The sequence below is a fragment of the Sceloporus occidentalis genome, unplaced genomic scaffold (genome assembly GCF_023333645.1).
Source record: "Sceloporus occidentalis isolate IW3139 unplaced genomic scaffold, rSceOcc1.0.p SCAF_5, whole genome shotgun sequence".
Classification (NCBI taxonomy): Eukaryota; Metazoa; Chordata; class Lepidosauria; order Squamata; family Phrynosomatidae; genus Sceloporus; species Sceloporus occidentalis.
In genome coordinates this window covers 96,409,004-96,425,479 of record NW_028316985.1, presented here as the reverse complement: position 1 = coordinate 96,425,479, position 16,476 = coordinate 96,409,004, and positions in this window count along the sequence as shown.

Sequence of the window (16,476 nt, the reverse complement as noted above, 5' to 3'; positions counted from 1 at the left end):
TTCTTTGTCTTCCTGCATGGTAGAAGCATTGTATGTATCCCTGTATGGGAGAAGTATTCGATGTATCTTCGCATTGGAGAAGAATACTATGTATTACTGAATGGGAGAAACATTCTATGTATTCCTGAATGGGAGTAGCATTCAATGTATCAATGGATGGCAGAATCATTCTATGTATTACCGCATGGGAGACTTAATCAATATATTCCTACATGGGAGACGCATTCTTTGTCTTCCTGCATGGTAGAAGCATTGTATGTATCCCTGTATGGGAGAAGTATTCGATGTCTCCTCGCATTGGTGAAGAATACTATGTATTACTGAATGGGAGAAACATTCTATGTATTCCTGAATGGGAGTAGCATTCAATGTATCAATGGATGGGAGAATCATTCTATGTATTACCGCATGGGAGACTTAATCAATATATTCCTACATGGGAGAAGCATTCTTTGTATTCCTGCATGGTAGAAGCATTGTATGTATTCCTGCAAGGCAGAAGCATTGTATGTATCCCTGTATGGGAGAAGTATTCGATGTATCCTCGCATTGGAGAAGAATACTATGTATTACTGAATGGGAGAAACATTCTATGTATTCCTGAATGGGAGTAGCATTCAATGTATCAATGTATGGCAGAATCATTCTATGTATTCACGCATGGGAGACTTAATCTATATATTCCTACATGGGAGAAGCATTCTTTGTATTCCTGCATGGTAGAAGCATTGTATGTATCCCTGTATGGGAGAAGTATTCGCTGTATCTTCGCATTGGAGAAGAATACTATGTATTACTGAATGGGAGAAACATTCTATGTATTCCTGAATGGGAGTAGCATTCAATGTATCAATGGATGGCAGAATCATTCTATGTATTACCGCATGGGAGACTTAATCAATATATTCCTACATGGGAGAAGCATTCTTTGTCTTCCTGCATGGTAATAGCATTGTATGGATCCCTGTATGGGAGAAGTATTCGCTGTATCTTCGCATTGGAGAAGAATACTATGTATTACTGAATGGGAGAAACATTCTATGTATTCTTGAATGGGAGTAGCATTCAATGTATCAATGGATGGCAGAATCATTCTATGTATTACAGCATGGGAGACTTAATCAATATATTCCTACATGGGAGAAGCATTCTTTGTCTTCCTGCATGGTAGAAGCATTGTATGGATCCCTGTATGGGAGAAGTATTCGATGTATCTTCGCATTGGAGAAGAATACTATGTATTACTGAATGGGAGAAACATTCTATGTATTCCTGAATGGGAGTAGCATTCAATGTATCAATGGATGGCAGAATCATTCTATGTATTACCGCATGGGAGACTTAATCAATATATTCCTACATGGGAGAAGCACTCTTTGTCTTCCTGCATGGTAGAAGCATTGTATGTATCCCTGTATGGGAGAAGTATTCGATGTATCCTCGCATTGGTGAAGAATACTATGTATTACTGAATGAGAGAAACATTCTATGTATTCCTGAATGGGAGTAGCATTCAATGTATCAATGGATGGCAGAATCATTCTATGTATTACCGCATGGGAGACTTAATCAATATATTCCTACATGGGAGAAGCATTCTTTGTATTCCTGCATGGTAGAAGCATTGTATGTATTCCTGCAAGGCAGAAGCATTGTATGTATCCCTGTATGGGAGAAGTATTCGATGTATCCTCGCATTGGAGAAGAATACTGTGAATTACTGAATGGGAGAAACATTCTATGGATTCCTGAATGGGAGACGTATTCTATGTATACCTGCATTGGAGTAGCATTCAATGTATCAATGTATGGCAGAATGATGCTATGTATTCCTTCACGACAGAAACATTCTATGTATCCCTGCATGGAAGCAGTTTTCTATGTATCCTATCAAGGGAGAATCGTTCTATGTATTCCTGTATGGGAGTAGCATTCTATGTATCAATGTATGGCAGAAGCATTCTGCTTATTCCTACATGGGTGAAGTATTCTATGTACTCCAACGTGGGAGAAGCATTCTAAGTATTCCTACATGGGAGTAGCATTCTATGTATTCCTGCAAGGCAGAAGCATTGTATGTATCCCTGTATGGGAGAAGTATTCGATGTATCTTCGCATTGGAGAGGAATACTATGTATTACTGAATGGGAGAAACATTCTATGTATTTCTTAATGGGAGTAGCATTCAATGTATCAATGGATGGCAGAATCATTCTATGTATTACCGCATGGGAGACTTAATCAATATATTCCTACATGGGAGAAGCATTCTTTGTCTTCCTGCATGGTAGAAGCATTGTATGTATCCCTGTATGGGAGAAGTATTCGATGTATCCTCGCATTGGCGAAGAATACTATGTATTACTGAACGGGAGAAACATTCTATGTATTCCTGAATGGGAGTAGCATTCAATGTATCAATGTATGGCAGAATCATTCTATGTATTCACGCATGGGAGACTTAATCTATATATTCCTACATGGGAGAAGCATTCTTTGTATTCCTGCATGGCAGAAGCATTGTATCTATCCCTGTATGGCGAAGTATTGGACGTATCCTCGCATTGGAGAAGAATACTATGTATTACTGAATGGGAGAAACATTCTATGGATTCCTGAATGGGAGACGTATTCTATGTATACCTGCATCGGAGTAGCATTCAATGTATAAATGTATGGCAGAAGGATGCTCTGTATTCCTTCACGACAGAAACATTGTATGTATCCCTGCATGGAAGCAGTTTTCTATGTATCCTATCAAGGGAGAATCATTCTATGTATTACTGTATGGCGGTAGCATTCTATGTATCAATGTATGGCAGAAGCATTCTGCTTATTCCTACATGGGAGCAGTATTCTATGTATTCCAATGTGGGAGAAGCATTCTAAGTATTCCTACATGGGAGTAACATTCTATGTATTCCTGCATGGCAGAACCATTCTATGTATTCCCGCATGGGAGACTTAATCAATATAATCCTACATGGGAGAAGCATTCTTTGTATTCCTGCAAGGCAGAAGCATTGTATGTATCCCTGTATGGGAGAAGTATTCGATGTATCCTCGCATTGGTGAAGAATACTATGTATTACTGAATGGGAGAAACATTCTATGTATTCCTGAATGGGAGTAGCATTCAATGTATCAATGGATGGGAGAATCATTCTATGTATTACCGCATGGGAGACTTAATCAATATATTCCTACATGGGAGAAGCATTCTTTGTATTCCTGCATGGTAGAAGCATTGTATGTATTCCTGCAAGGCAGAAGCATTGTATGTATCCCTGTATGGGAGAAGTATTCGATGTATCCTCGCATTGGAGAAGAATACTATGTATTACTGAATGGGAGAAACATTCTATGTATTCCTGAATGGGAGTAGCATTCAATGTATCAATGGATGGGAGAATCATTCTATGTATTACCGCATGGGAGACTTAATCTATATATTCCTACATGGGAGAAGCATTCTTTGTATTCCTGCATGGTAGAAGCATTGTATGTATCCCTGTATGGGAGAAGTATTCGCTGTATCTTCGCATTGGAGAAGAATACTATGTATTACTGAATGGGAGAAACATTCTATGTATTCCTGAATGGGAGTAGCATTCAATGTATCAATGGATGGCAGAATCATTCTATGTATTACCGCATGGGAGACTTAATCAATATATTCCTACATGGGAGAAGCATTCTTTGTCTTCCTGCATGGTAATAGCATTGTATGGATCCCTGTATGGGAGAAGTATTCGCTGTATCTTCGCATTGGAGAAGAATACTATGTATTACTGAATGGGAGAAACATTCTATGTATTCTTGAATGGGAGTAGCATTCAATGTATCAATGGATGGCAGAATCATTCTATGTATTACAGCATGGGAGACTTAATCAATATATTCCTACATGGGAGAAGCATTCTTTGTCTTCCTGCATGGTAGAAGCATTGTATGGATCCCTGTATGGGAGAAGTATTCGATGTATCTTCGCATTGGAGAAGAATACTATGTATTACTGAATGGGAGAAACATTCTATGTATTCCTGAATGGGAGTAGCATTCAATGTATCAATGGATGGCAGAATCATTCTATGTATTACCGCATGGGAGACTTAATCAATATATTCCTACATGGGAGAAGCACTCTTTGTCTTCCTGCATGGTAGAAGCATTGTATGTATCCCTGTATGGGAGAAGTATTCGATGTATCCTCGCATTGGTGAAGAATACTATGTATTACTGAATGAGAGAAACATTCTATGTATTCCTGAATGGGAGTAGCATTCAATGTATCAATGGATGGCAGAATCATTCTATGTATTACCGCATGGGAGACTTAATCAATATATTCCTACATGGGAGAAGCATTCTTTGTATTCCTGCATGGTAGAAGCATTGTATGTATTCCTGCAAGGCAGAAGCATTGTATGTATCCCTGTATGGGAGAAGTATTCGATGTATCCTCGCATTGGAGAAGAATACTGTGAATTACTGAATGGGAGAAACATTCTATGGATTCCTGAATGGGAGACGTATTCTATGTATACCTGCATTGGAGTAGCATTCAATGTATCAATGTATGGCAGAATGATGCTATGTATTCCTTCACGACAGAAACATTCTATGTATCCCTGCATGGAAGCAGTTTTCTATGTATCCTATCAAGGGAGAATCGTTCTATGTATTCCTGTATGGGAGTAGCATTCTATGTATCAATGTATGGCAGAAGCATTCTGCTTATTCCTACATGGGCGAAGTATTCTATGTACTCCAACGTGGGAGAAGCATTCTAAGTATTCCTACATGGGAGTAGCATTCTATGTATTCCTGCAAGGCAGAAGCATTGTATGTATCCCTGTATGGGAGAAGTATTCGATGTATCTTCGCATTGGAGAGGAATACTATGTATTACTGAATGGGAGAAACATTCTATGTATTTCTTAATGGGAGTAGCATTCAATGTATCAATGGATGGCAGAATCATTCTATGTATTATCGCATGGGAGACTTAATCAATATATTCCTACATGGGAGAAGCATTCTTTGTCTTCCTGCATGGTAGAAGCATTGTATCTATCCCTGTATGGCGAAGTATTGGACGTATCCTCGCATTGGAGAAGAATACTATGTATTACTGAATGGGAGAAACATTCTATGGATTCCTGAATGGGAGACGTATTCTATGTATACCTGCATCGGAGTAGCATTCAATGTATAAATGTATGGCAGAAGGATGCTCTGTATTCCTTCACGACAGAAACATTGTATGTATCCCTGCATGGAAGCAGTTTTCTATGTATCCTATCAAGGGAGAATCATTCTATGTATTACTGTATGGCGGTAGCATTCTATGTATCAATGTATGGCAGAAGCATTCTGCTTATTCCTACATGGGAGCAGTATTCTATGTATTCCAATGTGGGAGAAGCATTCTAAGTATTCCTACATGGGAGTAACATTCTATGTATTCCTGCATGGCAGAACCATTCTATGTATTCCCGCATGGGAGACTTAATCAATATATTCCTACATGTCAGAAGGATTCTTTGTATTCCTGCATGGCACAAACATTGTATGTATACCTGCATGGGAGACCCATTCTATGTATTTCTGCATGACAGAATCATTCTATATATCCCTGCATGGGAGCAGTATTCTATGTATCCTATCAAGGGTGAATCATTCTATGTATTCCTACATGGGAGACTTAATCAATATAATCCTACATGGGAGAAGCATTGTTTGTATTCCTGCCAGGCAGAAGCATTGTATGTATCCCTGTATGGGAGAAGTATTCGATGTATCCTCGCATTGGAGAAGAATACTATCTATTACTGAATGGGAGAAACATTCTATGTATTCCTGAATCGGAGTAGCATTCAATGTATCAATGTATGGCAGAATCATTCAATGTATTCACGCATGGGAGACTTAATCTAAATATTCCTACATAGGTGAAGCATTCTTTGTATTCCTGCATGACAGAAGCATTGTATGTATCCCTGTATGGGAGAAATATTCGATGTATCCTCGCATTGTAGAAGAATTCCATGTATTACTGCAAGGGAGAATCATTCTTAGTATTCCTGCATGGCAGAATCATTCTATGTATTCCCGCATGGGAGACTTAATCAATACATTCCTACATGGGAGAAGCCTTCTTTGTATTCGTGCATGGATGAAGCATTTTATGTATCCCTGTATGGGAGTATTCGATGTATCCTTGCATTGGAGAAGAATAATATGTATTACTGAATGGGAGAAAAATTCTATGCATTCCTGAATGGGAGAAGTATTCTCTGTATTCCTGCTTCGAAGTAGCATTCAGTGTATCAATGTATGGCAGAAGGATGCTATGTATTCCTTCACGACAGAAACATTGTATGTATCCCTGCATGGGAGCAGAATTCTGTGTATCCTATCAAGGGTGAATCATTCTCTGTATTCCTGTATGGGAGTAGGATTCTATGTATCAATGTAGGGCAAAAGCATTCTGCTTATTCCTACATGGGAGAAGTATTCTATGTATTCCAACGTGGGAGAAGCATTCTAAGTATTCCTACATGGGAGACCCATTCTATGTATTTCTGCATGACAGAATCATTCTATATATCCCTGCATTGGAGCAGTATTCTATGTATCCTATCAAGGGAGAATAATTCTATGTATTCCTACAAGGGAGAATTAATCAATATAATCCTACATGGGAGAAGCATTCTTTGTATTCCTGCAAGGCAGAAGCATTGTATGTATCCCTGTATGGGAGAAGTATTCGATGTATCCTCGCATTGGAGAAGAATACTATGTATTACTGAATGGGAGAAACATTATACGTATTCCTGAATGGGAGTAGCATTCAATGTATCAATGGATGGGAGAATCATTCTATATATTACCGCATGGGAGACTTAATCAATATATTCCTACATGGGAGAAGCATTCTTTCTATTCCTCCATGGTAGAAGCATTTTATGTATCCCTGTATGGGAGAAGTATTCGATGTATCCACGCATTGGCGAAGAATACTATGTATTAATGAATGGGAGAAACATTCTATGTATTCCTGAATGGGAGTAGCATTCTATGTATCAATGTATGGCAGAAGCATTGTGCTTATTCCTACATGGGAGCAGTATTCTATGTATTCCAACGTGGGAGAAGCATTCTAAGTATTCCTACATGGGAGACCCATTCTATGTATTTCTGCATGACAGAATCATTCTATGTATTCCCGCATGGGAGACTTAATCAATATATTCCTACATGGGAGAAGCATTCTTTGTATTCCTGCATGGTAGAAGCATTGTATGTATTCCTGCAAGGCAGAAACATTGTATGTATCCCTGTATGGGAGAAGTATTCGATGTATCCTCGCATTGGAGAAGAATACTATGTATTACTGAATGGGAGAAACATTCTATGTATTCCTGAATGGGAGTAGCATTCAATGTATCAATGGATGGGAGAATCATTCTATGTATTACCGCATGGGAGACTTAATCAATATATTCCTACATGGGAGAAGCATTCTTTGTATTCCTGCATGGTAGAAGCATTGTATGTATTCCTGCAAGGCAGAAACATTGTATGTATCCCTGTATGGGAGAAGTATTCGATGTATCCTCGCATTGGAGAAGAATACTATGTATTACTGAATGGGAGAAACATTCTATGTATTCCTGAATGGGAGTAGCATTCAATGTATCAATGGATGGGAGAATCATTCTATGTATTACCGCATGGGAGACTTAATCAATATATTCCTACATGGGAGAAGCATTCTTTGTATTCCTGCATGGTAGAAGCATTGTATGTATTCCTGCAAGGCAGAAACATTGTATGTATCCCTGTATGGGAGAAGTATTCGATGTATCCTCGCATTGGAGAAGAATACTATGTATTACTGAATGGGAGAAACATTCTATGTATTCCTGAATGGGAGTAGCATTCAATGTATCAATGGATGGGAGAATCATTCTATGTATTACCGCATGGGAGACTTAATCAATATATTCCTACATGGGAGAAGCATTCTTTGTATTCCTGCATGGTAGAAGCATTGTATGTATCCCTGTATGGGAGAAGTATTCGATGTATCCTCGCATTGGAGAAGAATACTATGTATTACTGAATGGGAGAAACATTCTATGTATTCCTGAATGGGAGTAGCATTCAATGTATCAATGGATGGGAGAATCATTCTATGTATTACCGCATGGGAGACTTAATCAATATATTCCTACATGGGAGAAGCATTCTTTGTATTCCTGCATGGTAGAAGCATTGTATGTATCCCTGTATGGGAGAAGTATTCGATGTCTCCTCGCACTGGAGAAGAATACTATGTATTACTGAATGGGAGAAACATTCTATGTATTTCTTAATGGGAGTAGCATTCCATGTATCAATGGATGGCAAAATCATTCTATGTATTACTGCATGTGAGACTTAATCTATATATTCCTACATGGGAGAAGCATTCTTTGTATTCCTGCATGGCAGAAGCATTGTATGTATCCCTGTATGGGAGAAGTATTCGATGTATCCTCGCATTGGAGAAGAATACTATGTATTACTGAATGGGAGAAACATTCTATGTATTTCTTAATGGGAGTAGCATTCCATGTATCAATGGATGGCAAAATCATTCTATGTATTACTGCATGTGAGACTTAATCTATATATTCCTACAAGGGAGAAGCATTCTTTGTATTCCTGCATGGCAGAAGCATTGTATGTATCCCTGTATGGGAGAAGTATTGGACGTATCCTCGCATTGGAGAAGAATACTATGTATTACTGAATGGGAGAAACATTCTATGGATTCCTGAATGGGAGTAGCATTCAATGTATCAATGGATGGCAGAATCATTCTATGTATTACCGCATGGGAGACTTAGTCAATATATTCCTACATGGGAGAAGCATTCTTTGTATTCCTGCATGGTAGAAGCATTGTATGTATCCCTGTATGGGAGAAATATTCGATGTATCCTCGCATTGGCGAAGAATACTATGTATTACTGAATGGGAGAAACATTCTATGTATTTCTTAATGGGAGTAGCATTCAATGTATCAATGTATGGCAGAATCATTCTATGTATTCACGCATGGGAGACTTAATCTATATATTCCTACATGGGAGAAGCATTCTTTGTATTCCTGCATGGCAGAAGCATTGTATGTATCCCTGTATGGAGAAGTATTGGACGTATCCTCACATTGGAGAAGAATACTATGTATTACTGAATGGGAGAAACATTCTATGGATTCCTGAATAGGAGACGTATTCTATGTATACCTGCATCGGAGTAGCATTCAATGTATCAATGTATGGCAGAAGGATGCTATGTATTCCTTCACGACAGAAACATTCTATGTATCCCTGCATGGGAGCAGTTTTCTATGTATCCTATCGAGGGAGAATCATTCTATGTATTCCTGTATGGGAGTAGCATTCTATGTATCAATGTATGGCAGAAGCATTCTGCTTATTCCTACATGGGAGCATTATTCTATATATTAAAACGTGGGAGAAGCATTCTAAGTATTCCTACATGGGAGTAGCATTCTATGTATTCCTGCAAGGCAGAAGCATTGTATGTATCCCTGTATGGGAGAAGAAATACATAGCAGAAGGATGCTATGTATTCCTTCACGACAGAAACATTGTATGTATCCCTGCATGGGAGCAGTTTTCTATGTATCCTATCAAGGGAGAATCATTCTATGTATGGGTGTAGCATTCTATGTATCAATGTATGGCAGAAGCATTCTGCTTATTCCTACATGGGAGCAGTATTCAATGTATTCCAACGTGGGAGAAACATTCTAAGTATTGCTACATGGGAGTAGCATTCTATGTATTCCTGCATGGCAGAAACATTGTATGTATACCTGCGTGGGAGACCCATTTTATGTATTTCTGCATGACAGAATCATTCTATATATCCCTGCATGGGAGCAGTATTCTATGTATCCTATCAAGGGAGAATCATTCTATGTATTCCTACATGGGAGACTTAATCAATATAATCCTACATGGGAGAAGCATTCTTTGTATTCCTGCAAGGCAGAAGCATTGTATGTATCCCTGTATGGGAGAAGTATTCGATGTATCTTCGCATTGGAGAAGAATACTATGTATTACTGAATGGGAGAAACATTCTATGTATTCCTGAATGGGAGTAGCATTCAATGTATCAATGGATGGCAGAATCATTCTATGTATTACCGCATGGGAGACTTAATCAATATTTTCCTACATGGGAGAAGCATTCTTTGTACTCCTGCATGGTAGAAGCATTGTATGTATCCCTGTATGGGAGAAGTATTCGATGTATCCTCGCATTGGCGAAGAATACTATGTATTACTGAATAGGAGAAACATTCTATGTATTCCTGAATGGGAGTAGCATTCAATGTATCAATGTATGGCAGAATCATTCTATGTATTCACGCATGGGAGAATTAATCTATATATTCCTACATGGGAGAAGCATTCTTTGTATTCCTGCATGGCAGAAGCATTTTATGTATCCCTGTATGGGAGAAGTATTGGACGTATCCTCGCATTGGAGAAGAATACTATGTATTACTGAATGGGAGAAACATTCTATGGATTCCTGAATGGGAGACCTGCATTGGAGTAGCATTCAATGTATCAATGTATGGCAGAATGATGCTATGTATTCCTTCACGACAGAAACATTGTATGTATCCCTGCATGGAAGCAGTTTTCTATGTATCCTATCAAGGGAGAATCATTCTATGTATTCCTGTATGGGAGTAGCATTCTATGTATCAATGTATGGCAGAAGCATTCTGCTTATTCCTATATGGGAGAAGTATTCTATGTATTCCAACGTGGGAGAAGCATTCTAAGTATTCCTACATGGGAGTAGCATTCTATGTATTCCTGCATGTTAGAAACATTGTATGTATACCTGCATGGGAGACCCATTCTATGTATTTCTGCATGACAGATTCATTCTATATATCCCTGCATGGGAGCAGTATTCTATGTATCCTATCAAGGGAGAATAATTCTATGTATTCCTACATGAGAGACTTAATCAATATAATCCTACATGGGAGAAGCATTCTTTGTATTCCTGCAAGGCAGAAGCATTGTATGTATCCCTGTATGGGAGAAGTATTTGATGTATCCTCGCATTGGAGAAGAATACTATGTATTACTGAATGGGAGAAAAATTCTATGTATTTCTTAATGGGAGTAGCATTCAATGTATCAATGGATGGCAGAATCATTCTATGTATTACCGCATGGGAGAATTAATCTATATATTCCTACATGGGAGAAGCATTCTTTGTATTCCTGCATGGCAAAAGCATTGTATGTATCCTTGTATGGAGAAGTATTGGACGTATCCTCGCATTGGCGAAGAATACTATATATTACTGAATGGGAGAAACATTCTATGGATTCCTGAATAGGAGACGTATTCTATGTATACCTGCATCGGAGTAGCATTCAATGTATCAATGTATGGCAGAAGGATGCTATGTATTCCTTCACGACAGAAACATTGTATGTATCCCTGCATGGGAGCAGTTTTCTATGTATCCTGTCAAGGGAGAATCAATCTATGTATGCGAGTAGCATTCTATGTATCAATGTATGGCAGAAGCATTCTGCTTATTCCTACATGGGAGCAGTATTCAATGTATTCCAACGTGGGAGAAACATTCTAAGTATTGCTACATGGGAGTAGCATTCTATGTATTCCTGCATGGCAGAAACATTGTATGTATACCTGCATGGGAGACCCATTCTATGTATTTCTGCATGACAGATTCATTCTATATATCCCTGCAGGGGAGCAGTATTCTATGTATCCTATCAAGGGAGAATAATTCTATGTATTCCTACATGGGAGACTTAATCAATATAATCCTACATGGGAGAAGCATTGTTTGTATTCCTGCAAGGCAGAAGCATTGTATGTATCCCTGTATGGGAGAAGTATTCGATGTGTCCTCGCATTGGCGAAGAATACTATGTATTACTGAATGGGAGAAACATTCTATGTATTCCTGAATGGGAGTAGCATTAAATGTATCAATGGATGGCAGAATCATTCTATGTATTACCGCATGGGAGACTTAATCAATATATTCCTACATGGGAGAAGCATTCTTTGTCTTCCTGCATGGTAGAAGCATTGTATGTATCCCTGTATGGGAGAAATATTCGATGTATCCTCGCATTGGCGAAGAATACTATGTATTACTGAATGGGAGAAACATTCTATGTATTTCTTAATGGGAGTAGCATTATATGAATCAATGGATGGAAGAATCATTCTATGTATTACCGCATGGGAGACTTAATCAATATATTCCTACATGGGAGAAGCATTCTTTGTACTCCTGCATGGTAGAAGCATTGTATGTATCCCTGTATGGGAGAAATATTCGTTGTATCCTCGCATTGGCGAAGAATACTATGTATTACTGAATGGGAGAAACATACTATGTATTCCTGAATGGGAGTAGCATTCAATGTATCAATGTATGGCAGAATCATTCTATGTATTCACGCATGGGAGACTTAATCTATATATTCCTACATGGGAGAAGCATTCTTTGTATTCCTGCATGGCAGAAGCATTGTATGTATCCCTGTATGGAGAAGTATTGGACGTATCCTCGCATTGGGGAAGAATACTATGTATTACTGAATGGGAGAAACATTCTATGGATTCCTGAATGGGAGACGTATTCTATGTATACCTGCATCGGAGTAGCATTCAATGTATCAATGTATGGCAGAAGGATGCTATGTATTCCTTCACGACAGAAACATTGTATGTATCCCTGCATGGGAGCAGTTTTCTATGTATCCTGTCAAGGGAGAATCAATCTATGTATGCGAGTAGCATTCTATGTATCAATGTATGGCAGAAGCATTCTGCTTATTCCTACATGGGAGCAGTATTCAATGTATTCCAACGTGGGAGAAACATTCTAAGTATTGCTACATGGGAGTAGCATTCTATGTATTCCTGCATGGCAGAAACATTGTATGTATACCTGCATGGGAGACCCATTCTATGTATTTCTGCATGACAGAATCATTCTATGCATCCCTGCATGGGAGCAGTATTCTATGTATCCTATCAAGGGAGAATCATTCTATGTATTCCTACATGGGAGACTTAATCAATATAATCCTACACGGGAGACGCATTCTTTGTATTCCTGCAAGGCAGAAGCATTGTATGTATCCCTGTATGGGAGAAGTATTCGATGTATCCTCGCATTGGTGAAGAATACTATGTATTACTGAATGGGAGAAACATTCTATGTATTCCTGAATGGGAGTAGCATTCAATGTATCAATGGATGGGAGAATCATTCTATGTATTACCGCATGGGAGACTTAATCAATATATTCCTACATGGGAGAAGCATTCTTTGTATTCCTGCATGGTAGAAGCATTGTATGTATCCGTGTATGGGAGAAATATTCGTTGTATCCTCGCATTGGCGAAGAATACTATGTATTACTGAATGGGAGAAACATTCTATGTATTCCTGAATGGGAGTAGCATTCTATGTATCAATGTATGACAGAAGCATTCTGCTTATTCCTACATGGGCGAAGTATTCTATGTATTCCAACGTGGGAGAAGCATTCTAAGTATTCCTACATGGGAGTAGCATTCTATGTATTCCTGCAAGGCAGAAGCATTGTATGTATCCCTGTATGGGAGAAGTATTCGATGTATCTTCGCATTGGAGAAGAATACTATGTATTACTGAATGGGAGAAACATTCTATGTATTCCTGAATGGGAGTAGCATTAAATGTATCAATGGATGGCAGAATCATTCTATGTATTACCGCATGGGAGACTTAATCAATATATTCCTACATGGGAGAAGCATTCTTTGTCTTCCTGCATGGTAGAAGCATTGTATGTATCCCTGTATGGGAGAAATATTCGATGTATCCTCGCATTGGCGAAGAATACTATGTATTACTGAATGGGAGAAACATTCTATGTATTCCTGAATAAGAGTAGCATTCAATGTATCAATGTATGGCAGAATCATTCTATGTATTCACGCATGGGAGACTTAATCAATATAATCCTACACGGGAGACGCATTCTTTGTATTCCTGCATGGTAGAAGCATTGTATGTATCTCTGTATGGGAGAAATATTCGATGTATCCTCGCATTGGCGAAGAATACTATGTATTACTGAATGGGAGAAACATTCTATGTATTTCTGAATGGGAGTAGCATTCAATGTATCAACGGATGTTAAAATCATTCTATGTATTACCGCATAGGAGACTTAATCAATATTTTCCTACATGGGAGAAGCATTCTCTCTATTCCTGCATGGTAGAAGCATTGTATGTATCCCTGTATGGGAGAAGTATTCGATGTATCCTCGCATTGGCGAAGAATACTATGTATTACTGAACGGGAGAAACATTCCATGTATTCCTGAATGGGAGTAGCATTCAATGTATCAATGTATGGCAGAATCATTCTATGTATTCACGCATGGGAGACTTAATCTATATATTCCTACATGGGAGAAGCATTCTTTGTATTCCTGCATGGCAGAAGCATTGTATCTATCCCTGTATGGAGAAGTATTGGACGTATCCTCGCATTGGAGAAGAATACTATGTATTACTGAATGGGAGAAACATTCTATGGATTCCTGAATGGGAGACGTATTCTATGTATACCTGCATCGGAGTAGCATTCAATGTATCAATGTATGGCAGAAGGATGCTATGTATTCCTTCACGACAGAAACATTGTATGTATCCCTGCATGGGAGCAGTTTTCTATGTATCCTATCAAGGGAGAATCATTCTATGTATGGGAGTAGCATTCTATGTATCAATGTATGGCAGAAGCATTCTGCTTATTCCTACATGGGAGCAGTATTCAATGTATTCCAACGTGGGAGAAACATTCTAAGTATTGCTACATGGGAGTAGCATTCCATGTATTCCTGCATGGCAGTAACATTGTATGTATACCTGCATGGGAGACCCATTCTATGTATTTCTGCATGACAGAATCATTCTATACATCCCTGCATGGGAGCAGTATTCTATGTATCCTATCAAGGGAGAATCATTCTGTGTATTCCTACATGGGAGACTTAATCAATATAATCCTACACGGGAGACGCATTCTTTGTATTCCTGCAAGGCAGAAGCATTGTATGTATCCCTGTATGGGAGAAGTATTCGATGTATCCTCACATTGGCGAAGAATACTATGTATTACTGAATGGGAGAAACATTGTATGTATTCCTGAATGGGAGTAGCATTCAATGTATCAATGGATGGGAGAATCATTCTATGTATTACCGCATGGGAGACTTAATCAATATATTCCTACATGGGAGAAGCATTCTTTGTATTCCTGCATGGTAGAAGCATTGTATGTATCCCTGTATGGGAGAAATATTCGATGTATCCTCGCATTGGCGAAGAATACTATGTATTACTGAATGGGAGAAACATTCTATGTATTTCTGAATGGGAGTAGCATTCAATGTATCAACGGATGTTAAAATCATTCTATGTATTACCGCATAGGAGACTTAATCAATATTTTCCTACATGGGAGAAGCATTCTCTCTATTCCTGCATGGTAGAAGCATTGTATGTATCCCTGTATGGGAGAAGTATTCGATGTATCCTCGCATTGGCGAAGAATACTATGTATTACTGAATGGGAGAAACATTCCATGTATTCCTGAATGGGAGTAGCATTCAATGTATCAATGTATGGCAGAATCATTCTATGTATTCACGCATGGGAGACTTAATCTATATATTCCTACATGGGAGAAGCATTCTTTGTATTCCTGCATGGCAGAAGCATTGTATCTATCCCTGTATGGAGAAGTATTGGACGTATCCTCGCATTGGAGAAGAATACTATGTATTACTGAATGGGAGAAACATTATATGGATTCCTGAATGGGAGACGTATTCTATGTATACCTGCATCGGAGTAGCATTCAATGTATCAATGTATGGCAGAAGGATGCTATGTATTCCTTCACGACAGAAACATTGTATGTATCCCTGCATGGGAGCAGTTTTCTATGTATCCTATCAAGGGAGAATCATTCTATGTATGGGAGTAGCATTCTATGTATCAATGTATGGCAGAAGCATTCTGCTTATTCCTACATGGGAGCAGTATTCAATGTATTCCAACGTGGGAGAAACATTCTAAGTATTGCTACATGGGAGTAGCATTCTATGTATTCCTGCATGGCAGAAACATTGTATGTATACCTGCATGGGAGACCCATTCTATGTATTTCTGCATGACAGAATCATTCTATACATCCCTGCATGGGAGCAGTATTCTATGTATCCTATCAAGGGAGAATCATTCTGTGTATTCCTACATGGGAGACTTAATCAATATAATCCTACACGGGAGACGCATTCTT